Here is a 25,385-nt window from a genome sequence, read left to right as displayed (position 1 = left end):
TTTGGCCAGCTTGGGGGGGCCTCCTGACCCCCCCAAGCTGGCCAAAAGTTCTTTTTGGGCCGAACGAGCCGTCCGGCGCGAACGAGCCGGGAATCACGTGGCGCCGCGTCACTCAGACGCGACGTCACGTGATTCCCGGCAAGTTCGCGCCGGACGGCTCGTTCGGCCCAAAAAGAACTTTTGGCCAGCTTGGGGGGGCCTCCTGACCCCCTCAAGTTGGCCAAAAGTTCTTTTTGGGCCGAACGAGCCGTCCGGCGCGAACTTGCCGGGAATCACGTGACGTCGGCGTCACGTGATTCCCGGCTTGTTCGCGCCGAACGAGCCGTCCAGCGCGAACTTGCCGGGAATCACGTGACGTCGCGTCTGAGTGACGCGGCGCCACGTGATTCCCGGCTCGTTCGCGCCGGATGGCGCGTTCGGCCCAAAAAGAACTTTTGGCCAGCTTGGGGGGGTCAGGAGGCCCCCCCAAGCTGGCCAAAAGTTCTTTTTGGGCCGAACGAGCCGTCCGGCGCGAACGAGCCGGGAATCACGTGACGCCGGCGTCACTCGACGTGCCGCCGACGTCACATGCTTCTCGCCAAGGATTGCAGAAATGGCGTCCTCACTCCTCGCTCCATCACCAGGGAGTTGTGGTAAGTCGGGGGGGGGGGGGATTAAGGAGGGTGAGGGGGTTTATATTTTTATTTTGGCTCAACAATCGCGATTTCCCACATATCGAACATATCTATGTTCGATATGTGGGAAATCCGATCGTTTATGTCGAATCAATTTTTTAAGTAAAAAAAAAATATGAGTTGCGTTTTACTAATGCGGTCAATCCGAATGCACACCCCTACTATATATACATGCCAGCTTTGTCAAACTCTACAAAAGGAGATTTGTTACATCCCTCACCGTCTTTCCCCTGTGAGCTTGTAAAATGTTCACAGGAAAGGTTGGAGGGGCAGCTTCTGTGTTCATGTAAACACACAAAAAAAAATCTCAGCATATAAAAAAGTAAGCAAGCACATATATTTTAGTCTTACAAGAACCGTAATAAACTAAGATGTGAGCCTGGGGCTTGCTGTATTTGCTCCATACGTAACACAGAATGTCTTCAGCAGAAGGATCTCGGACGGTAATAGTTACTAATGAAAAGCTTCCCCGGTTCCCAGCTATCAGATCAAAAACTGAGAGCGAAGCCATAGGTAAATAGCATGGGCTGGAGGCGGCACTGTGAGGCATACCTTATGTGTACAGCAAAATAAAAGGGTTTCTCGTGAAATACCTTTGTAATTACTTGTACTTGGATTGTTTCAAAAAGCATGCTATCCGGGACACTACTGACACTTTATGTAAATGTCAGGTTCTTTATGTGCATTTTAACGTCTTACGTTATCTGTTGTTGTGGGTTTTTAATGTAAATGTATGGTTGATTATTTTGAATGTTTTGATGTTCCTCACAGTGAGCAAGTGGATTGGACCTATCGGCTATAAATGTTTTTTTTAAATAAATCATTTTTCACTCTGGTATTGCTACTATACGTCAATCCTCTTAGGTAAATTGACGTATAGTCCTCCTCTCTTCATGCCTCTCCTCTCTCCCCAAAACTTCCAGATGCCATCCTCTTGCTCCTCAACACTCCTCCACCACTCTTCAACACTCCTCCACCACCATTCATCTGACACTCATTTGCCACTCCTCGCCACTCCTCCACTACTACTCCTCACCACCACTCTTTCACACAAAAGGACAGACATACAAACAAGACATTCCACAGAAAAGGACAGACATACGAACAAGACAAATGCACAAAAACTTTCACACACACATAAATACAATAGACAAAGTTAAAGTAAGCAGATAAGAAACAATAAACAAGACAGCTTACTCAGGTAATCAATAGAACTCTCCTCCAAAACTCCAATGAACCACCAACTAAACTCCTTTCCTCTCTCTCGAACGCCTGACCCAAAGAGGCAGCTGAAGGAAGCTATATATATATATATAATTACTTGTACTTGGATTGTTTCAACAAGCATGCTATCCAGGATATTACTGACACTTTATGTAAATGTCAGGTTCTTTATGTGCATTTTAAATGTCAGGTTCTTTATGTGCATTTTATCTATTGTTGTGTGTTTTTAATGTAAATGTATGGTTGATTATTTTGAATGTTTTGATGTTCCTCACAGTGAGCTAGTGGATTGGACCTATGGGCTATAAATGGTTTTTTTTAAATAAATCCTCTTAGGTATACATCAATCCTCTTAGGTAAATTGGAAGACATTCTCCAAATGTCAGACAATAGGCTCATTACAGTCATAATCTCTCTCTCTCTCTCTCTCTCTCAGTTTTTCAGAATGGCGGGAAGTCTAGAACTTTCCACAAGCTGCCGCATTTACAGCTCTGCAAATGCAAGCTGTGGCCTCCACTGATCCACAGAACAAACAAGCACACCACGTAGAAACTGTCGCTTCCATTCAGTTAATACAGTTTAGCTAGTGCACGTAACCGTCACGGTCGACAGGATTTGAAAGCACAGCTCTGGGGACTGGAGTTTCAGGACATGAACTGGCCACAGAGCTACAGAGGCTGCCGGCTTTCCAGCAAGTCCTGGAATTTTCATCCTCTATGCCAGCCCAGTCCTGGGGGCACACCCAGCCCTCTCCCTCCTTTTCTCCCATCCCAGATTCCTAATCTTCACTCTTACTCGTCAGCTCATCCCTGGTCCTCCTCCCTTCCTCTCTCCATCCCTGGTCCTCTCACCTTCTCCATCTCCTCTCCCTATCACTGAGATCCTTATTCTTCTTCACCCGAGAAAAGGAAAATAAATTATATAGAAACACACAAGGTTTATAATTTAATATAAAAGATGGAAACGTTTGCCAATGTACTTCGGAATTTTCACATTTTTGCCCCAGAATTTACCCCTGAGCTGCACCAGGAAACTCTGCGTATGCGCCTTAGACCCACTCCCTGCTGTGCGAACTTTCTCGGGGGAAGGGGAGGGCAACAGCACCATCAGTGCCTAAGGGTGTCAAATTCATAAATGCATGACTGCCCCTAGCCGGTCAGGTTTTCAGAATAACCGCAACAAATATGCATGAGGTAGATTTGCATGTAATTGAAGCGGTGCATGCAAATCTATCTCGTGCACATTCGGTGTGGATATCCTGAAAATCTGACTGGCTAGGTGTGCCTCCAGGATGCTGCTCTATATTAGGGAGGGGGAGACACACACTTTTACGGCAGTTCAGTTGGACCGGCACTGGGTGTGCCTCAAATTGAGCCAAACATATAAGGCACACCCGGTGCTGGTCCCAAACCAGAAGCGAGGGTAGGACGGAGCAGTCCTGAGAACTCAAGAGACATAACGAAAAGTATTGCAAGTACGGCAACCTTTCGGGCTCACCCTAGTTCCTGAACCCTTTTTAGATAGGAGTTAGAGTTATATAGCAGAAGGAGGGGGTGCACCTGCACCATCTCAGAACATCTTCTCCGCTGAGGTTTCCGGAATGGCCAGCCCCCTGCTACTATAAAAGCAGCTTGCATCATTGCAAGGTCTGGCAGTGCAGCTATGGTTCGGAAGTTAGAAGAAGCAGGAATGTAGGGTCTCTTTCGAGGGCTAGTACCTACGATCTGAAATCCCTGAAAAGAGACCAAGGATTAATCCTTCCAGTCAGTCCTTGACTGACCGGGCTGCCTCCAGAGTTATTTTTTGAGATTTTTACTGAGTTCTGGAATTTTTTCTGAGACCTCGAATTCTTGGCCTGGGAAGAGATTATGTCTTTTTTTTTTCTGAGGTGGCCAGGATACGTAAGATTCTGCGCCCCCCCCCCCCCCCCCCCGCCTCATCTTTAGTCCAAGGGTGGTGGCCTGGTGATCACCCACTAAATTAAACCTCCAGATTCTTGGAGGTGTGAGTGTTTTGAAGGGAACGTGGAAGGAAAGGAGCGGCAGTAGCCACAGAGGCGTTCACGGAGCGGGATGCCAGTGGCCAGCAGGTGGTGTTCCACCTTCACGGAGCGGAAGGATGGAGGGCTGCTATCTCCAAAAAAACCCCAAAAACCCAAAAAACAAACAAAAAAATAAAAACAGGGGTGGGTAAGAGTATGGGGTAAGGGTGTGGCCTGCTCTTTACAGCAGTTGCTACCCCTAATTGAGCTGGACGTTCACTTGGATGCAGATCCGGCGCTGCTCTCTAAATTGGTGGTGGGGTGGAGGGGAATTAGGGCCGGAGGGTACTGGAAGCCAATAGTAACAGTGGGTGAGAGAAAAAAAAGGGGAAAAAATGGATAAAGTGCGTAGCTTGCTGGGGAGACTAGATGGGCCGTTTGGTCTTCTTCTGCCGTCATTTCTATGTTTCTATGTTTCTTGCCCCGAGGCGAGGAAACTGAGCAGGACGGTTTGGAGCCCTGCTGCCTGGTCCTTTCCTCTGAAAGGTCCTGAATGTCATCTGAAGAGAGAGCTGGAAAGAGCGAACAGTGAGTGGGAAATGTGTTAAACGTGGAGACTCCCATCTGGAGCCTTCACGCTAGGGAAGAGAGGCATAAGCAGGAGCTGTGTAGAGAGTGAGCCCCCTGTGTTTTTTGTCTGCCAGTATTTATAGAAGGGGATTCTTTTTTCTGCCCAGCTAGGATTTTCCTTTCCACCTGGGGAGCCTTGCTCTTCCGTGCCCTGAAGGGTGAGGTAATACCCCTGGGCCAATTACTGAGAGACCCTTGCACAGGTCAGGAAAAGTGGAGAGTGCAATAACACATTGTTTGTGCCAACAACCGGTGTGGAAAGTGCCACTGTTTATTTTTGAACTATTGCTACAGTAAAGTTTTGTTTTTGGACCCAACTCGAAAGTTCAGAGTATGTTGTTGGCACTCATATCCCTCCCATGGAAAGTGAAGAGAAACCATCCCAAGGGAAGAGTGGACAAAAGAGTCTCCACCGATACCTTGGGTCCTGAAGGAGAAATTCCTCTTCCTCTTCCTCTCCCCTCCCCTCCCCCCCCCCCAGTTGGTAAGTACCCAACACCCCAGGACCATGGTATTGTGTAGGAAAAACAAGAGAGGCGCAAGGAAATGTGTACCCCTATCATTCTAGGATAAAGCACCTGGACATGAGCTACATAAGAATTTCTGATCCAGCTGCCAACCTTTCAGTGAAAGGTGGTCCCATCCAATTAATTTTTTGGGTTATTTTTCGAGAATGATATATGCTGTTTTCAGAAAAGATGAACCATTCCAGAGAGAATTATTGTGGGCTCTTTTTCCAGTGCCCATGGCTCTGTATGAAAGCAAGATCTGTGCAGAACTCAGCAATGAAATGGCGGATTGACTAAGCCTCTAGTTTATGATCATCTACTATAGATGGACGAAGAACACAGGGCCACGGCATGCAAGACTCCATGCTGGCAGTCAGTTTTACAGGATGGGCTTCTATAGCTCCACACCAGGATGCTCCAGCTAGTGCAAAGATGCCATTCCAGGCCGTGCCAGCTTCTCTGATGAACTCAATCCAGGCTGTGCCATCCAATCTGAAGGCTCCATTTCAGATGGCCCCCAACAGCCTCAGTCTCTGCACCAGTGATTCCACTTCAGACCGCACCAGCAAATGCAATGAATCTAGCATCTACAGTTTGTGCAGCTCCCATGCCAAACAATCCAACACCAGCTGTCTGTGCAGCCCCAGCTCCACCTAAGCCAGGAGTGATTGTCCAGGCCAGCTCCAGCTACTCCAGTGCCAGCTATCTTCACATCACCAGGTCTTGCATAAGTGAAACCAGTTCCTGCTCCTTCAGTGACTCCACTCCAGTTTATGCCAGCTACCTCTTCAGCTCCAGTTTCTGTCCTTACACCAGTGAAGGCAGCACCATCTTTACAACTCCCATGCCCATCTCTGCACCTGAAAAGTCAGCATTTGCTGTACCTACAGCTTCACATTTAGTTCCTGTGTCTATGAATCCAGCTCCAGCTCTCTCTACAGCTTCAGCTCCAGTTTCTGCATCCATGATTTCAGCTCTGGCTGTCAAAATAGTTGAAGTGTTCCTGCCTCATTATCTTGTTCCAGGATTCCTGCCTGGTAATTAATGTAAAAACCCCATCGACCCCATCCCAGTCAAGACTCTCAAACTCATCCCTGATAACATCGCCAAACCCTTCTCAGACATAATAAATACCTCACTCGAACAAGGCATCTTCCCAGATGCCCTGAAATGTGCCATAATCAAACCCATTCTCAAAAAACCACATCTCAACCCCACCGATCTCTCCAACTACAGACCCATCTCAAATCTCTCATTCATATCCAAGAACATCGAGAAGCACGTGAATCTCTAACTCTCTGAACACTTGGAAAACCACAGCATCCTGTACCCCTCCCAACATGGCTTCAGAAAATCGCTCAGCACTGAGACTCTCCTCTTATCGCTCATGGACACAGCTCTAAGAGGCATCGATGTCGGTCATTCCTACCTCCTCATCCTACTGGACATCTCTGCCGCATTCGATACCGTAAACCATGACATACTAATTACACGACTAATGGAGATTGGGCTAAGTGAAAACACCCTCAAATGGTTTCGATCCTACCTATCCAACAGATCCTGCAAAGTTTGCCTCAACAACTGTGAATCAGAACAATTCCCACTCCCCCACGGAGTACCTCAAGGATCATCCCTCTCCTCCACCCTGTTCAATATATATATATGTTCCCCCTCTGTAAACTCCTCTCCAGCCTGGACCTCTCATTTTACATCTATGCAGATGACATCCAGATTCTTCTCCCCATCAAAGAAAGCATACCAAACACCATCTCATTATGGGATTCCCTCTCCATCCAAATAAAGAACCTCCTCACTCAGCTATCGCTCACCCTCAACCACAAAAAAAAAAACAGAAATCCTACACATCTCAAACAAACCCTCAACAAAAATCATCCAAGACTTCACCCCCATTCAACCAAACACCATTTTCACCAACGAAGTTAGAGATCTTGGTATCACCCTCAACTCCAAACTCAACATGAAAAAACACATCAACCTAACAATCAAAGAGGGCTATTTCAAACTCCAAGTCCTCCAAAAACTCAAAACACTACTATTCCACCATGATTACCGCACAGTACTTCAATCCCTCATAATCTCCAAGCTGGACTACTGTAACTCCCTCCTCCTCGGACTACCTGCTTCCACCACAAAATCTCTCCAGCTGCTGCAAAATGCAGCAGCCAGATCTCTCTCAAACACCAATCATTCATCACACATCACCCCCATTCTAAAAGAACTTCACTGGCTCCCCATAACACAAAGGTCACAATACAAAATCCTCACCCTCCTGCACAAAATCATCAACAACGGAAAAATTAAATGGTCTAAAAACCCTCCCCAACGGATTGCCAGAGAAATCTGCGGTCCCAAAACACAAGCCTGCTTGCCATCCCAAACACAAAACTAGTGCACCTTACTTCCAGACAACGTACCTTCTCAGTAGCTGGCCCCACCCTATGGAACAAGCTACCCTCCCAGCTCAGACTGGAACCCTCCACCCAATCATTCAAAAAACAGCTGAAAACATGGCAATTCCACAAAGCCTACCAATACACAGACTAATCCCCCCTCACCTCACCCCTCCCTACTGCTTAAGCTATCATACTCTCTGCCCCCTTGTCCCCCCCTCCAATGTTTCCATGTATCATTACTAAGATACCTTAATCTCAAGCTAAAATTTGGTTACATGCTACACTGTATATATTATATATGTTACATGCTATATTGTATATATTGCATATATTGTTTTTTTAAGAGGCACTCTAGCCCAGTTCTAAAATTGAATCTTCAATATCCAATCCTTAATGTTTAATGTTATTCTTGTTTAATGTTTACCCATTAAAGTTTAATGTTACAATGTATAAATAGTAAAACACCCCTGTCATACTATTACAACTGTTATAATGTGAACCGATGTGATGTACTCCAACGAATGTCGGTATACAAAAGAAAATAAATAAAAATAAATAAATAAATAATAGTGTCCTGTCTTGCTATCCTGTTCCAGTGTTCCTATTCTACTCCTCTCTCTGGCCTCCTGTCCAACCCCTGGGCTCCACCATCATGCCTCGGCATTTGCTCTCTAGGTACACATCTTCCATCTAGGACAGCCCTTGATTGTTGAGCCCTAATATCCCTAACAATTGTATTGGTTAATGCTATTTGATAGAGATGTGAATCGTGTGCCCGATCGTCTTAACGATCGAAATCGTCTGGCAGGGTTAGGGCATTAGTTAAAAAATCGGTTTTTCCGATTAGTGCGCACTAATGGGAGTTAGTGAGCGCTAACAGGAAGGTAGTACGCACTATCCATTGGTAGTGCGCACTAACAGAAAATGATACAATTTGACACTTTTCAGGTCAGTTAAGGTCAGTTTAGGAATGAATATGTATTCCTATTGGCTGCCCTCTTATTTATTCATGTTACCAAGGTTCCCACTGTCAATATATGGGGGATGGGAAATGGAAACAGTTGGTAGCTTGACAAAAAAAGTAATGTGATCAGTCAATGTGACTAGAACTTGTGCCCTATCCCTGATACCAGGAGTGTTGTGATCTTCCTGCACACAGTGCCCTATCCCTGATACCGGGAGTGTTGTGATCTTCCTGCACACAGTGCCCTAACCCTGATACCGGGGGTGTTGTGATCTTCCTGCACTCAGTGCCATATCCCTGATACCGGGAGTGTTGTGATCTTCCTGCACACAGTGCCCTAACCCTGATACTGGGGGTGTTGTGATCTTCCTGCACTCAGTGCCATATCCCTGATACTGGGAGTGTTGTGATCTTCCTGCACGCAGTGCCCTAACCCTGATACTGGGAGTGTTGTGATCTTCCTGCATGCAGTGCCCTAACCCTGATACCAGGGGTGTTGTGATCTTCCTGCACACAGTGCCCTAACCCTGATACCGGGAGTGTTGTGATCTTATTGCACGCAGTGCCGTATCCCTGATACCAGGGGTGTTGTGATCTTCCTGCACTCAGTGCCATATCCCTGATACCGGGAGTGTTGTGATCTTCCTTCACACAGTGCCCTATCCCTGATACCGGGAGTGTTGTGATCTTCCTGCATGCAGTGCCCTAACCCTGATACCGGGAGTGTTGTGATCTTCCTGCATGCAGTGCCCTAACCCTGATACTGGGAGTGTTGTGATCTTCCTGCATGCAGTGCCCTATCCCTGCTCAGTGCAGGAAGATCACAACACTACCGGTATCAGGGATAAGGCACTGCGTGCAGGAAGATCACAACACTGCCGGTATCAGGGATAGCGCACTGCGTGCAGGAAGATCACAACACTGCCGGTATCAGGGATAGGGCACTGCGTGCAGGAAGATCACAACACACCCGGTATCAGGGTTAGGGCACTGTGTGCAGGAAGATCACAACACTCCCAGTATCAGGGATATGGCACTGAGTGCAGGAAGATCACAACACCCCTGGTATCAGGGATAGGGCACTGCATGCAGGAAGATCACAACACTCCCAGTATCAGGGATATGGCACTGAGTGCAGGAAGATCACAACACCCCTGGTATCAGGGATAGGGTACTGCGTACAGGAAGATCACAACACTCCCAGCATCAGGGATAGGGCACAAGTTCTAGTCACATTGATTACATAGAAACATAGAAATGACGGCAGAAGAAGACCAAACGGCCCATCCAGTCTGCCCAGCAAGCTTCACACATTTTTTCTCTCATACTTATCTGTTTCTCTTAGCTCTTGGTTCTATTTCCCTTCCACCCCCACCATTGAAATATCTAGCTTGATTAGTTAGGGGTAGTAGGGGTAGTAACCGCCGCAATAAGCAAGCTACACCCATGCTTATTTGTTTTACCCAGACTATGTTATACAGTTCTTATTGGTTGTTTTTCTTCTCCCCTGCTGTTGAAGCAGGGAGCTATGCTGGAAATGCGTGATGTATCAGTCTTCTCCCATGCCGTTGAAGCAGAGAGCCATGCTGGATATGCATCGAAAGTGAAGTATCAGACACATTTGGTTTGGGGTAGTAACCGCCGTAACAAGCCAGCTACTCCCCGCTTTGTGAGTGCGAACCCTTTTTTCTTCTCCCCTGCCGTTGAAGCAGAGAACTATGCTGTATATGCATTGAAGGTGAAGTATCAGGCTTATTTGGTTTGGGGTAGTAACCACCGTAACAAGCCAGCTACTCCCCGCTTTGTGAGTGCGAACCCTTTTTTCTTCTCCCCTGCCGTTGAAGCAGAGAACTATGCTGTATATGCATTCAAGGTGAAGTATCAGGCTTATTTGGTTTGGGGTAGTAACCGCCGTAACAAGCCAGCTACTCCCCTCTTTGTGAGTGTAAATCCATTTTTCCACATTTCCTCTTGCTGTTGAAGCTTAGAGCGATGTTGGAGTCACCGTAAGCCTGTGTATGTTTATTGAATAAGGGTATTGTCTCCAGGCAGTAGCTGTCATTCTGGCGAGTCACCCACTCTTCATTGGCGGCCTCTTGACTTTATGGATCCACAGTGTTTATCCCACGCCCCTTTGAAGTCCTTCACAGTTCTGGTCTTCACCACATTACTTTTTTTGTCAAGCTACCAACCGTTTCCATTTCCCCTCCCCCCAACCATCACCTCAGTGGGAATCTTGGTAACATCAATAAATAAGAGGGCAGCCAGCCAATAGGAATATATATTCATTCCTAACTGACCTTAGCTGACCTGAAAAGTGTCAATTTGTATCATTTTCTGTTAATGCGCACTAACTCCCGGTTAGTGCGCACTAACCCGATTTACGATTTTTTAACGATAAATCGTTAGAATTCCTATTGTATCGCGGTCTTTAATGATTTAAGACGATATTAAATTTATCGGACGATAATTTTAATCGTTGAAAAACGATTCACATCCCTACTATTTGAAGGTGCATGGCCATAGTTAAGATCAGAGACCACTACTCCATTCTCATCCTCTTTGACCTATTCACTGCATGGCACTGTTAATTACAGTGTTCTCCTTGACACTTTTTTCTCATTTAGATTTTGTGACTCTGTTCCCATCTTGGCTCACTCATCATACCTTTAATGTATCTCTTGATGGATTCTCCTCCACTGTTATTTTGTTATGGGTCGACATGCCCCAAGGCTTTCTTCTGAGCCCTCTTCTTTTTTTCTACTTTTTCCCCTTGGTGTTCTGATCTCCTCCCCTGAATTTCAATATTAACTTTATATCGATGATTCACAGATCTGTCTCTATGAATCGTAACTTTCACCTGTAATCCAGTCTCAGATCTCAGCTTAACATAAGAGCATAAGATATGCCATACTGGGTCAGACCAAGGCCCCATCAAGCCCAGTACCCTGTCTCCAACAGTGGCCAATCCAAGACACAAGTACCTGGCAAGTACCCAAACATTAGATAAATCATAAGCTACTATTGCTTATTAATTACCGTAATAGCAGTTTATGGATTTTTTTCTCTAGGAACTTATCCAAACCTTTTTTAAACCCAGTTACACTAACTTCTGTAACCATATCCTCTGCCAATGAATTCCAGAGCTTAATTGTGCATTGAGTGAAAAAGAATTTTCTTTGATTTATTTTAAATGAGCTGCTTGCTAACTTCATAGAGTGCCCCCTGGTCCTTCTATTATATGAGAGAGTAAATAACCAATTTACATTAACTTGTTCAAGTCCTTTCATGATTTTGTTGTTTTCTATCATATCCTACTTCAGTTGTCTCTTCTCCAAACTGAATAGCCCTAACTTCTTTAGCTTTTCCTCATAGGGCAGCCATTCCATGCCCCTTATCATTTTGGTCACCCTTCTCTGCATTTTCTCCAGTGCAGCTATATCCTTTTTCGGAGCGGCCTCGGAGGGAACGGAGGCAGGCTGCGTGGCTCGGCGCGCACAGGCTGCCCAAAATCGGTAGCCTTGCGCGCGCCGATCCCGGATTTTATAAGATACGCGCGGCTACACGTGTATCTTATAAAATCCAGCGTACTTTTGTTTGCGCCCGGTGAGCGAACAAAAGTACGCGATCGCGTATTTTTTTAAGATCTACCTCTATATATATTGGTACTCACCCTACTAAAGGGTTGAAAAACTGTAATAATACAAAACAAAAATATCTTTAATAAAACCTTAATTATACTTCAGATATTTGCTATGAAGGTAATGTGCTGTGATGTAAACCAAGGTTGTTTTGTTTGATTCATGAACAGGGAACAGAAACAGTTTTCAAACACATATGTAAGTCTGAATATTATAAGCAATGCATATGTATGTGTAGTTATATAATTGTTTTGTTTATTTTTAGCAGCAACATACCCTTAACCATGAGCCACTGCATTTGATGGATTATAATATTTCATTTTTGGTAACACAAGCCATGATGATGGTTTATAGATAGTTCATTAAAGGCAAGTGAAACCGGTTCCACCTAGCCTGAAAAACAAGGATGACAACATCTCCGAGAGAAGTGGAAGTGATGAAGTTGGAGGGATTCCATTTTCTAATGTTTAATTAAAATTGTATGACTTTGGGTCCTTAGGGCCTGTTATGTCTTTAATGGCATAATGCATAGAAGAAAACAAAATATCCCTTAAAAGTTGAAAGGTCATGATTTTTACCTGATTTATATGGAACTCCTCTGATGAAGCTTTTAGTTAGGTGGAACAAAGGCCTTTGTTGGGGGTATTCAATGTATTTTAGGCAATATTCTATGAGTTTTTGTGGAATACAGAGCTGTGGTTGTTTTTATCATTTTATTGTAGAATGATTGGTGTGCTTGAAGCATGAATGGTTTGAGTGTTTGAATAATTTTAGGATGTCTGTTGTGGTGGGTAGCGGGGCTGCTTTAATGATTGATATATGAAACTAATAAGTGCTTTCTACTCGCGTACGCATATGGGTATAAGTAAGCATTTGCATATATAACAATTTGAATAAATACCTGAGGTATAATTAAGGTTTTGTGAAGGGTATTTTTGTTTTGTTTTATATATATATATTTTTTTTTTTGTTTGTTTTTACTGTGCTTCAGTGTAGATCCATACGATTTGTGTCTTTTGTTTGTTTTTGCTTTTTCAGTGCCTCTATTAATAGTGACCTCTTAAACAAGAAACATTGCTGGAACAGCTCGCCTCTGCCAAGGCACTTTCTTCCTTTTCTCTGTGATGCCCCGCTTGAGAAATGTAGCGAACAATAATGCAACCCCCCCAAGCATTGAACAGCCTTTAAAAATGGAAGAGTGTGCCATCAATTCCCATATCAGATTCTTGCACAGTGCGATATTAATGTGTTCCTGAATTATGGAACAGCACAGCTGTCAAATATTAAAACCTTATATATTTTTATGAATCATAAAATGCATGAGAGCTTACTTCTGTGCAAGCTTTATGAGTTGCTATTTTGTTTTGTTGTGTTCTTATCCAGACAAGCTGACTCTGATTTTTGATTCAGTTCAATCAGATTAGAAGCAGAAGTGGAGAACAAATGTGCCCTTAAGAATAAAACAGAATTCCTTCATTTAGCTTTTGTTACTTAGATTATGCATTTCGATGTGAGTACATGTAATTCGTTTTGAGGTCAGGATATTTGAGGAGGCTGCTTTTAAAATGAGGTTCTTTAAGTAGCCCAGTTAGAGGTCTCTGTCTTTAAATAAGATGCAACTTGGATGGGAAGTGGAATCTAGTTTTCCAGAAAGGCGACTATAAGGTGGTATATAAGATCCTGGTTGGAAAGAAGCCCCTAAGATTGAGTGAAAGCTGATCTGAAAGAACTAGTACAACCTCCAACAAACTGCTCACTTGGTTGATGTGGCTTAAACCTGATTTTGTGCCCTCTGTATTCTTACTTAAGGAAATTATAAATGGATTTTTCAGTGAACATCATGAGGTAATTCTCTCTGTAGTATGAAGGAGGGCAACTAGTTTTGGTTCCTATAGGAAAACTGGCCTTAATAATAATTTTGGATTATTTATTCTGCCTTTCCAAATAATGCTCAAGGTGTCTTACAGCATTATTCATATTAATCATGTCTCTGTGCGTGTTTATCTCCCCTCTTTCAACCCCTCTAAGGGTACCCCCTCCAATAACTTTTGAATTAGTCATCCAAATTCATTCAAATATTTGCCACATATACTAGAGCACCCAGTAACCCCTAGCACATACATTTCATGTGCTCTCTATGCCCCTAGATCAATTCCGTTGAAATCTCAGGGAGGTCAGAGCACATTGTGCTGTCATCAAGTATTTTTAAAGCTGCCCTGCCACGTGGCCAATGCCAAGAATTTTGAAAGCTGCCCTAGCAGTGGTTAGTAGACTTAAGCATAGGCAAATCTTTAACAAAGAATACAACTAGGCATCAGGAAAAGTTCACAAATCTTATTTTAATTAAAAATTTGAAAACTTCCTATAAATGTTGGCACTTGTAAGTACTGGCACATGTAACTAATAGAAATATATGCATATAGAGCAGTGTTTCCCTTCAGACTTGATTCGGTGCACCAGGGAAAAGTCACCACTGCTTGATTCTCAGATCCAGACCAGCACCTGGGCTGGGCTCTCAGCACCCCCATAGCGACAAGAGTCATCAGAAGTGGCTATTAAGAAGAGCCCCTGTCTGGGAATGTGCGTGGTCATGCGCACCTCCTCTTCCCAACTACAGTATGAGCCTTGGGGTGTGGCAATCAATGGGCAGCATGCAGGGCATGGATAGCCAGGCCTTCCTTCGTGCGGCACACACACACAGTGCATTCAGTGCCTCTTCGTCTTCCCTTTCCCGAGCTTCCTCCTTTGAGTCCTTCCAGCCTGTGTGAAACAGGGAGAGCATGCGCTGAGCCCGGGACATAATTCATTCTGACTGCTGGGAGCAGCAGCAGTGGAGGATCCTTGGAAGCCACCGGCTGCAGCCAGGGTTAGCTAAACTGAGCTGGCTGCCCCGCACCACGCTGGACTTCTCTCTCCTCTCTCCCTTTGTTTTAAAATTTGGAAGAGAGACTGGTAGGGGCTTTCAGTGCCTTCCCTAGCTCTTCTTTTAATCATACATGTCCTCTCCATGTCCACATTGTCATCCTGCTGGAGGCTGGTGTGGGTCACACTGCATTTTTGTTAATGTGGGTGTGCCTCGGGCACGAAAAGGCTGCGAAACACAGAGGATGAGGGTAATTGTAGAACAGCCCGCGTGGAGCTGAAATCAGCATGCACTTAGTTTCTATGTGCAGAAGTCAGCTCTAATTTTCAAATCGGTCTTACGCATAAGCCCACTTTGAAAATTAGTGGGTACGCCCATACCCCTGAGCGGTATACGCGCACGCACTCGCACGTGCTCGGGAGCACGCGTCAATGCGTACGCCTGTGTTTACGCTCAGTGCTTTTGGAAAATCCAAAGTATGCTCGTAAATGGTTTCCCAGCCCCCGACTCAGCCCCGGGAACGCCCCTTTCCAACTACACATGAAAGTACATGCAAGCATCAGTGTTGCTTTTACGCATGCAACACCTGGGAGGTTTCTCAAAAAAGCCATTTCATGTGCGTAAATTCTTTAGAAAATTCCCCACTCTTGCTTTGGAGATTTATTTTTCTAGAGAGAGCACACAGGAGAAGGTGCAGGAGCTATTGCAATGAGTTTTCAGAGACACGTGGCTAAGTTTTCACACTTGTTTTTAAACTTACCATTTAAAGGGGTAGTGATGGTGTTAGTGAGACTCTGAAAATCTTGAAAAAGTAGATCTTGTTGTCTTAACGTTATTTTTCTAGCATGCATTCTGTTGTATTGTGTGCGTTAGGCTGCACATGAAAAAAATAATCCAAAGAACTCATTTTTCATTGCCAATACCATAACGATCCTCACTGGTATAAAAACAGCAAATTATTGCACATGTCGGCAGACTTTTTCTTCTTTTTTGTGTAAGGCAAAAGTCTTCCAAATAGTTTAATCAAACAATGTGGAGGGCCTGGCAACATTTGAATTCCATGAGCCTTCTGGGAGGAGCCCTTAGAAAATTCAAAATGCAAATTTGCTTCAGATTTTGGCAAACGGGAAGATTTTCCTTTTGAAATTTTGGAAATCCCAAAACAAATGTGTCAGTTTTCACCCAACCCACTGGAAAAATATTCAGCTGATCTTGGGGTGGGGGGGGGGGGGGGGAAGAAGAAATCTGAATATTCTGTCGAGCAGTAAGTGGCCTGAAATTCAGCTGAATTTGGTGTGACTTTGAGTTCTTCACACATCTCTGAGCATGGTGCAACGACCGGGCATCTGCAAATGGGGAAGACGATTTTCAAAGCCATTTATGTAGAAATACAATGATTTACTCGCATAAACTGGTTTTCTGAAAACTGACCTTCCTTAATTTGGCTAAGAGGACATGCATTGTTCTCTTCAAAGCTTAGTGCCAAATCTTCCAGCTAAAAAAGTGCCCGCAGACTTTGTCCCAAAATGGATAAGTCTGAAAATTGTCCTCCAACATAGCAGAGTCAACAGCAGGTCTACAGGAACTTACTCAGCAGAATGGGCCAATTGCCGTTGCAATGTTTGTCTTTGCCAAAATATGCCTCGGCTCTAAATGGATGCCAGCAATGTCCACATTTTAGATGCAAAAAAAAACAGGGTAGGCGATCCAGTAGAGCCGTAAGGAAATAACAAAGTGGTGGATGCCACAAGAAGTCTTGTGCATTTGCATATGATTTTAACGTCTCCATCAATAAATATTTGAAAAAGACTTCTTGTGGCACCCACATTTTAGATGCTCCTTTAAAACATATTTAGCTCCTCGGTATTTTCCAGTAACTCTAGCAGAGTAAAGACGGCGATCACTGGTCCGAAAAACAAATATGTTACTAATTTGGGGTGTTGTTCTGATTGGCATGGTCCCAGTATTCAACAGTAAGGTTTCATAGACTTGATTTGCCCAGGGGCTTTGAATGCAGCCAGTCTGGGAGTTGCAGCTTAATTCAGAAACCACGCAAGGGTAATTTTTCTTTAAACGGCTGAAATTTGCAGCAAAATTTGTTATTGCAGAAAAGGTTCACAGATTCAGTGCAAAAATGACCCAGTATATATATATATTATTTTTTTTGGACATGTACTGTGGCATGCCAGTGGGATTCTACAGGAGTGAACCAGGTAGAAATGTGCCTGGTTTGATTCAATGCCAAATGTATCCACATATCCCAAACCTCAAATCTGCTTTGAAACAACATCTTCATTGTTGCAAGAGTTTATAGTTTTTTTTTCCCCTCTGTACTAAAGAAATATGACTACAGAGACATTTGGACTTTCTCTAATATGCTTGTCTACTTCTCTGTGAAATACTAATTCACCATGAACTTTAACAACCACAAGTAATTTGCCTATCTTATTATTACTTACCCAACTAAAAAAAAAACAAAAAACCCAAAAATAAAGAGACAACCTGCAAACATGGAAGTGGAAGAATGAGCCAGTACTGATCTAGCAAAAATGTAGTGTGTGACGGTGTCGGCAAGCCTGATGGTGGCAATAATTTTATTAGTCACCTGGTCCACTCTGTTATCCACCTTCATATAATAATGAGTGTTCCTACAAAAAAATAAAATAAATGTGATAATCTCCATTGTGCTTCCTGGAGAGCCAGATATGCTCATCGGGAATGACTTTTTTTTTGTTTTAATTTTGCCAGGAACAAGATGCCAGGATTACCTGTGTTCCTCCTTTTTCATCAGCAGCCCATGAATTGAAAGCCTCGATCTTCAAACACTGGCATATTTTACCGTCGCACCCTGTTTTTCGCTAGATCAAAGTTGGCTCCTTCTTCCACTTGCATGTTGGCAGGTTGTCTCCTATTTTTTTTTTTTTTTTTATACCTTTATACGTGAGATAACTTTTTCACTTTTTTGCTGGAATTCCTCCTTTCCCACCAGGATTCCACGTACTGTAGATTTTCTATGGAAGATACAGTTTCCCTCCTGCTTGATAGGAATATTAAGTAACTGCAATTCAGAAAATGAAAATGCCAGTTTTTCTCACCCATTTTTACTTGTGTATGCCCCTGGACAGTCAGAGAGTAATTCCCAAAGCTATTTCCATGGATAGAACAACTTTACTCACAGAAATGGGCTTTCACAAAATTGCCTGCCTTATAAGTGGGTAAAACCTGCGCAGGTAGGGCCTGCATGCATGCACTCTTATCCACAGTTTGAAGAAGTGCACAGAATTGGGGCAGGGTTCGGGATTACATGCATACGCTGGCATTTTCATAATTTTTGCATTTTCCCCGGAAAAAAAAAAAAGACCATGCACACACATTAGTAAGTGTAAATGTGTGCAAGCAGCTTTGTTGTGATCATTTTCAATGGGAAAAATGCCTGCAGGCTACACAAATCCCTAGATCTAACTACCAATACAATAAATAAAATACTAGGGGTGAGCAAACCAGTTGGATAAAATCTGAAATGCTCCAAATTGTTGGTGGCAGAGATAATCGGAACCAAACTGGGACATGCTGCCCATAGATCAGGGGTGGATCAAGGCCTGAGGTGAGGGACGAGATGGCACCCCCTATCTCCCTGACCCCCTCACTCCACCCCCCCCACCCCCCCACCCCCTCTCACTCCACCCCTCATCTCTCCTCCCTTCAGCCATCACTGGCCTGGCCTCCGGCGGCGACAGCAGCATCCCTCCTCCCTCCTCCCTCCTCCACGCCACCGGCCAATCCTCCCTCCTCCACGCCACCGGCCAATCCTCCACCCCCCCCACCCCTCTCACTCCACCCCCCCCACCCCCTCTCACTCCGCCATCTCGTCCCTCACCTCCGGCCTGAGGTGAGGGACGAGATGGCACCCCCTATCTCCCTGACCCCCCTCCCTCCACCCCCCCCCCCCCCCCCCCCCCCCACCCCCTCTCACTCCGCCCCTCATCTCTCCTCCCTTCAGCCATCACTGGCCTGGCCTCCGGCGGCGACAGCAGCATCCCTCCTCCCTCCTCCACGCCACCGGCCAATCCTCTGGCAGCGGCAGTGGTCCTCCACCCTCCTCCACGCTGCCAGCCTGGCCTCCAGTGGCGGCCCACAGCAGCCACCCTCCCCTTTTTCTGCCGCCACTGGCCTGGATCGGCAGCCGTGGCAGGGGCAGGCAGAGTGAGGCGGACACCACAGTGGAGTTCTGAGAGGGATATTTTTTGCCGCCTCACAATTCTGCCACCTGAAGCGGCCCCCTCACCCTATCTCATTACAGATCCGCCCGTGCTAAACCAAAAGTATACACGACGACTCATTTTGCCCATATCTGAACTATTTGCAGCTTTACTTGAATCTCCACGTTTGCTCAGATTAGGTCTTTTTTTATTTTTCTCCATTGTGGATGTTGTTACATGCATATTTTGACTTACAAATGCAGAATTCAAAGATGAAACCATAAAACACCTTGGTTGACACTTATTAAAGGCTTGCTCCATTCCTTACAAATAGAAAATGCTTTGATATTTTCACTGATAAATTTAGAGCAATGCTTGTAATGGGGCAAACCATTGATAATCTGCCCTTTTTTGATACAAGTATTTTTTTTATTACATTGAATACTTTTGCAACATCTTCTTTGCCTGCAGAGAGACATAAGAACATAAGAACATGCCATACTCAGTCAGACCAAGGGTCCATCAAGCCCAGCATCCTGTTTCCAACAGTGGCCAATCCAGGCCATAAGAACCTGGCAAGAACCCAAAAACTAAGTCTATTCCATGTTCCCGTTGCTAGTAATAGCGATGGTTCTTATCTAAGTCAACTTAATTAATAGCAGGTAATGGACTTCTCCAAGAACGTATCCAATCCTATTTTAAACACAGCTATACTAACTGCATTAACCACATCTTCTGGCAACAAATTCCAGAGTTTAATTGTGCGTTGAGTGAAAAAGAATTTTCTCAGACTAGTTTTAAATGTGCCACATGCTAACTTCATGGAGTGCCCCCTAGTCTTTCTATTATCCGAAAGTACAAATAACCGATTCACATCTACCCGTTCTAGACCTCTCATGATTTTAAACACCTCTATCATATCCCCCCTCAGTCGTCTCTTCTCCAAGCTGAAAAGTCCTAACCTCTTTAGTCTTTCCTCATAGGGGAGCTGTTCCATTCCCCTTATCATTTTGGTAGCCCTTCTCTGTACCTTCTCCATCGCAATTATATCTTTTTTGAGATGCGGCGACCAGAATTGTACACAGTATTCAAGGTGCAGTCTCACCATGAAGCAATACAGAGACATTATGACATTTTCCATTTTATTCACCATTCCCCTTCTAATAATTCCCAACATTCAGTTTGCTTTTTTGACTGCCGCAGCACACTGAACCGACGATTTCAATGTGTTATCCACTATGACGCCTAGATCTCTTTCTTGGGTGGTAGCACCTAATATGGAACCTAACATTGTGTAACTATAGCATGGGTTATTTTTCCCTATATGCATCACCTTGCACTTATCCACATTAAATTTCATCTGCCATTTGGATGCCCAATTTTCCATTCTCAGAAGGTCTTCCTGCAATTTATCACAATCTGCTTGTGATTTAACTTCTCTGAACAATTTTGTATCATCTGCAAATTTGATTACCTCACTCGTCGTATTTCTTTGCAGATCATTTATAAATATATTGAAAAGTAAGGGTCCCAATACAGACCCTGAGGCACTCCACTGTCCACTCCCTTCCACTGAGAAAACTGTCCATTTAATCCTACTCTCTGTTTCCTGTCTTTTAGCCAGTTTGTAATCCACGAAAGGACATCACCACCTATCCCATGACTTTTTATTTTTCCTAGAAGCCTCTTCAAAAAAATGTGTCAAAAACTCTTACTAGTGATGGAAAAAGGGGAAAATAGATAAGAAGGGAATGAAGCACCTCTTATATTTATTTTGGTTCCAGAAAGGATCTGAACAAAAATCGACATTAAAGGATGAATTTTAGAAGCCCAATGCACGCCAAAACCGGGAGAAATGTGAAGATGTGTCGGACTGCCACACGCCGAGTAGATTTTAAAAACCACCCGAGTACGCGTTATATCTCCTGCTGCGCGCACAAATGAAAAATTCCCAGAAAGGGGTGGGGGATGGGTCTTGGTCTGGACAGGGCATGGACAATCCTGGATTTCAACTTCAAATTAACGCACAGGCTTGTGCCGGGATCCCCTGCTATGGAGGATGTGTAAGTAATAAAATAAAGATGGATAGACTGGCAGGATTTTAAGGGTCAGGATTAACAGGGAAGAAGGAAGGCTATTAAACTAGGAGGGCTGGGAAGTCCTATTCCTTAACTATGCGAACTAGGAATGAACGGGTAAAACTGGTAATGGCGTCGGCGCGCGTATCTTTTAAAATCCCCCCCACTTATGCGGTAGACATGGCATTTGAACGCATAGGCATGCGTCCACTTAAAATTGTGCGCGCATGTGCACGCGGTGAGGCTATTTCACAACATGGCTCATATATGCGCACATGTTATAAAATGGCCGCGGGCTGAAGTCTGCATGTACACGTGCATCTTTTTAAAAGTCACACCGTCTAAATGAGCTGAAAATCTGAATTAAAAAAGAAAAAATATACTAAAATGAAAATATGGCCCATGCACATTCTGCAGCTCAAAATACATCTTCAGTAAAGTGTAGCAGGAAAAAAAAATTAGAATTCCCTTGGCTTCTGAAAGATTTCCTTTCCCTCAGATACATCTTGGACTCAAGAATCCTTTTTAGTCATTTCAGCAATATCAAATACTTTGGTGCTGGATGGCGCCAGAAGAGTTCCCTTTCCCTACTAGGCCTGTGGTCAGAACCTGCCTGGATTGCACTCCTCACGAGAATAAGAGAAGGATGAAAAAGGCAGCTGCCTACTCCCTGCTTGCAGCCCTGGAAAGCACAACCCCTTGACGGTCCCCTCCTATGCTCTCCCATCAATTCCTCCTAGCGACTCGTTGAGTTGCGTATATAACCTCTGACTACTGACCGGGCCTTTACAGCATTGACTTCCTATCAGTGATCAAAACCTCTCTAGAAGGGCCAAGCCAGTCCCACAATAGCAGGATAAACTGCTGGGATGGCCACTACCTGACCCGTCTGAGAGGCTCCTTGGAATAATAACTTGCCAAACAGATTCGTATAAATAGGAAGGAGATCACTGGCTTCCAGGTGAAAGTCTACCTTGTACAACAGGGTTTCCCAAACTGTGAGTGGGGACCCCAAAATGGGGTGACAAAGTCACAAGCGCCTCAAACGTCAGCCCTCTTCAGGAGCCAGCAGCAGCCGCATGAGCAGTGAAAGTCAACACAGGTCCTGTGAGCTAGCACACATTCACAGGCCTGCAGCAGCAGCAGCAATACCCTTGCATGAGTTTCTGTGGTGACAGGAAGCCCTGTGCAAGGAGCGACTGGGGCTGCTGCAGGGCCTGTGAGCCGTCCACTGGCACACAGCACCATACTGGCTTTCATAACTAATGCCACTCTTGCTTGTAGATCACCATCAAGTCTGTGACCAGCCACGAGGGGAGGGAAGGGCAGAGGGTGCACAAGTAGTAGAGATCGCCATTGCTGTTCTTCCCTCACCCACCACTGAAATTGTTGGTCCTAACTTTAAATGAACTCTTAGTAGCCCCCTCAAGGCAAATCTCTTTCATAGATTACTAGAGCTTTTAACATTCCCAAATCCAACATACATAACATAGGAAAGCATTGAAGTCCCCCACCTATATCTTATTCCCTTTTCAATTTCCTGTTTGCTAAATACATGATAGAGAGAGAAAAGCAAGGAACTCTAACTTAACTCTGTGTGAGGGTTCTGTCGGCATCTAGCTCTGATTCCCCTTCCTCCTCTCCTTCCATATGTTCTACAGCGGGACTGCCGCTTGCACTGGAATTCCCCTGGAACTGGAGCTCCTTCATGCCAGGGAATCTGGCTCCCAATCATGGGACACCTGTTGAGTCATTCTGGCCCAGCCCAGCTCCTGCCTTCTGAGATTATGGGTACTGGTAATTCTGGGACTTAGCATTATCTTAGCTTTTTTTTTTTTTTTGCTTAGACAAGGAGCTAGATCCTGTCTATCTGTGCATTATTTGCCTAGGGACTACTGATCCATCACACATAGCTACAGTTGATGCCTGGATGACTGACACACATGCTCGCAAATTTCTATCTTGTGCTAATTCAAACCCTTGCTGTGTTTGTCACTTTAGCTGCAAATATTTTTGCACATCTCTCTACCTGTAAGCTTTCATCTCACAGTGCAGCATGGGAGGGTTTTGTCACTAGAAAAGATTGGGAAGTTCTGGTAGCCTTATCGGTCCCAGAGAAAAACTGGAGTCCTCGTAATTTGTGATACTTTTTAAAGCACTAACAAAAAAATTGTTGCAGTACTTGAGCTTTCAAGATCATACATAACCTCTTTTCAGATCAGTTCTAGTGATTCTATTGCATTTCTCGTTTATGGACAGATACAATGAGATTTTGTTATGGAGAACCCTGGCATAAGTGATCTATCTGAGAGTATTTCTGAAACCCTGCTTCTTTTCAATTCATAGAAGCTGCTGTTATGGTGCTGGTAGAGGGTAACTTGGGACATGGGATATTTAAATGAACACAGCAAATCCAGTTATCTAAACAGAAAAGGACACAGGTGAATTACAGTAAACAAGACTACATACATTTATATCAATATCATTTATTCCAGAAACTAGGCACTTTTTATATCTTGTCATATTTTTAGAGGTGTGAATCGGAACCAGAATCGGTTTGGATTCCGGTTCCGATTCACATCGTGGTTTTTTTTTTCGTCTGGCCCGATCGCGGTTTTGTTTATCGGCTGCGCCCGAGCCGATAAACAAAAATCCCACCCCGACCCTTTAAAACTAATCCCTTAGCTTCCCCCACCTCCCAACCCCCCCAAAAAAACATTTTATAGGTACCTGGTGGTCCAGTGGGGGTCCCGGGAGTGATCTCCCGCTCTCGGGCCATCGGCTGCCACTAATCAAAATGGCGCCGTTGGCCCTTTGCCCTTATCATGTGACAGGGTATCCGTGCCATTGGCCGACCCCTGTCACATGGTAGGAGCACTGGATGGCCCGTGCCATTTTTAAAGATGGTGCCGGCCATCCAGTGCTCCCTCCATGAGATCGCTCCCGGGACCCCCACTGGACCACCAGGTACCTGTAAAATGTTTTTGGGGGGATCAGGAGGGTGGGGGAAGCTAAGGGATTAGTTTTAAAGGGTCGGGGTAGGTTTAGGGGTTATTTTTGTGTGCCATTTTTCCCGCCCTCCCCAAAATAATAAGAGTACCCCCATGAACAATATCGTGGGGTTTTCCTATCGTTTTGGGGGAGCCCCCGATTTGTTACGATTTTGAAAATATTGACGATATTTTCAATCGTCCAAAGCCCAATTCACATCCCTACATATTTTGGTCACAGATTAGTAAGAATATTGCACTCTTCTGATATACTGAATTCAAATATTATGAACTCTGGTATTCACTGAAGAAGATGTAAGAGATATACCCATGTCAGAAATGATATTCAAAGGTGATGATTCAGAGGAACTGAAACAAATCTCAGTAAACCTGGAAGATGTATTAGGGCAAATTGATGAATTAAAGAGTAGCAAATCACCTGGACCAGATGGTATACATCCCAGAAAAATGAAATTGCGAACCTGCTATTAGAAATTTTTAAACTATCAGTAACATCATTTATGGTACCTGAAGAGTGAAGCATTGCCAATGTAATGCCAATTTTTAAAAAGGGATCAAGGGGTGGTCCAGGAAACTACAGACCAGTGAATCTGATGTCTGTGCCAAGTAAAATGGTAGAAACTATCATAAAGAATAAAATTGCAGAACATTTGGATTTAATCAAGGGAAGTATTGCCTTGCAAATTTGCTATATATTTTGAGGGCATAAATAAACTTGTGGATAAAGGTGATCCAGTTGATATAGTGTATCTGGATTTCCAGAAAGCATTTGACAAAGTCCCTTATGAGTGACTTCTTAGGAAATTAAAAAGTCATGGGATGGGGGCAGTATCATATTGTGGATTGCCAACCTGTTAAAAGATAGAAAACAGAGAGTAGGGCTAAATGGTAAATTTTCCCAATGGAAAAAAGGTGAATGGTAGAGTGCCCCAGGGATCTGTTCTGGGACCACTGCTTTTTAATATATTTGTAAATGACCTGGAAATGGGAACAACAAGTGAGATGATCAAATTTGAAGAAGACACAAATTTATTCAAAGTTGGAAAATCACAAGAGGATTGTTAGAAATTGCAAGAGGACATTGCAAAACTGGGAAACTGAGCATACAAATTAAATTTAAAGTGGACAAGTGCAAAGTGATGCATTTAAAGAGTAATCCAAATTATAACTACGTAATGCAAGGTTCCACGTTAGGAG

Source organism: Rhinatrema bivittatum, chromosome 2 (assembly GCF_901001135.1).
Source record: "Rhinatrema bivittatum chromosome 2, aRhiBiv1.1, whole genome shotgun sequence".
NCBI lineage: Eukaryota > Metazoa > Chordata > Amphibia > Gymnophiona > Rhinatrematidae > Rhinatrema > Rhinatrema bivittatum.
This window is presented reverse-complemented; position numbering follows the sequence as displayed.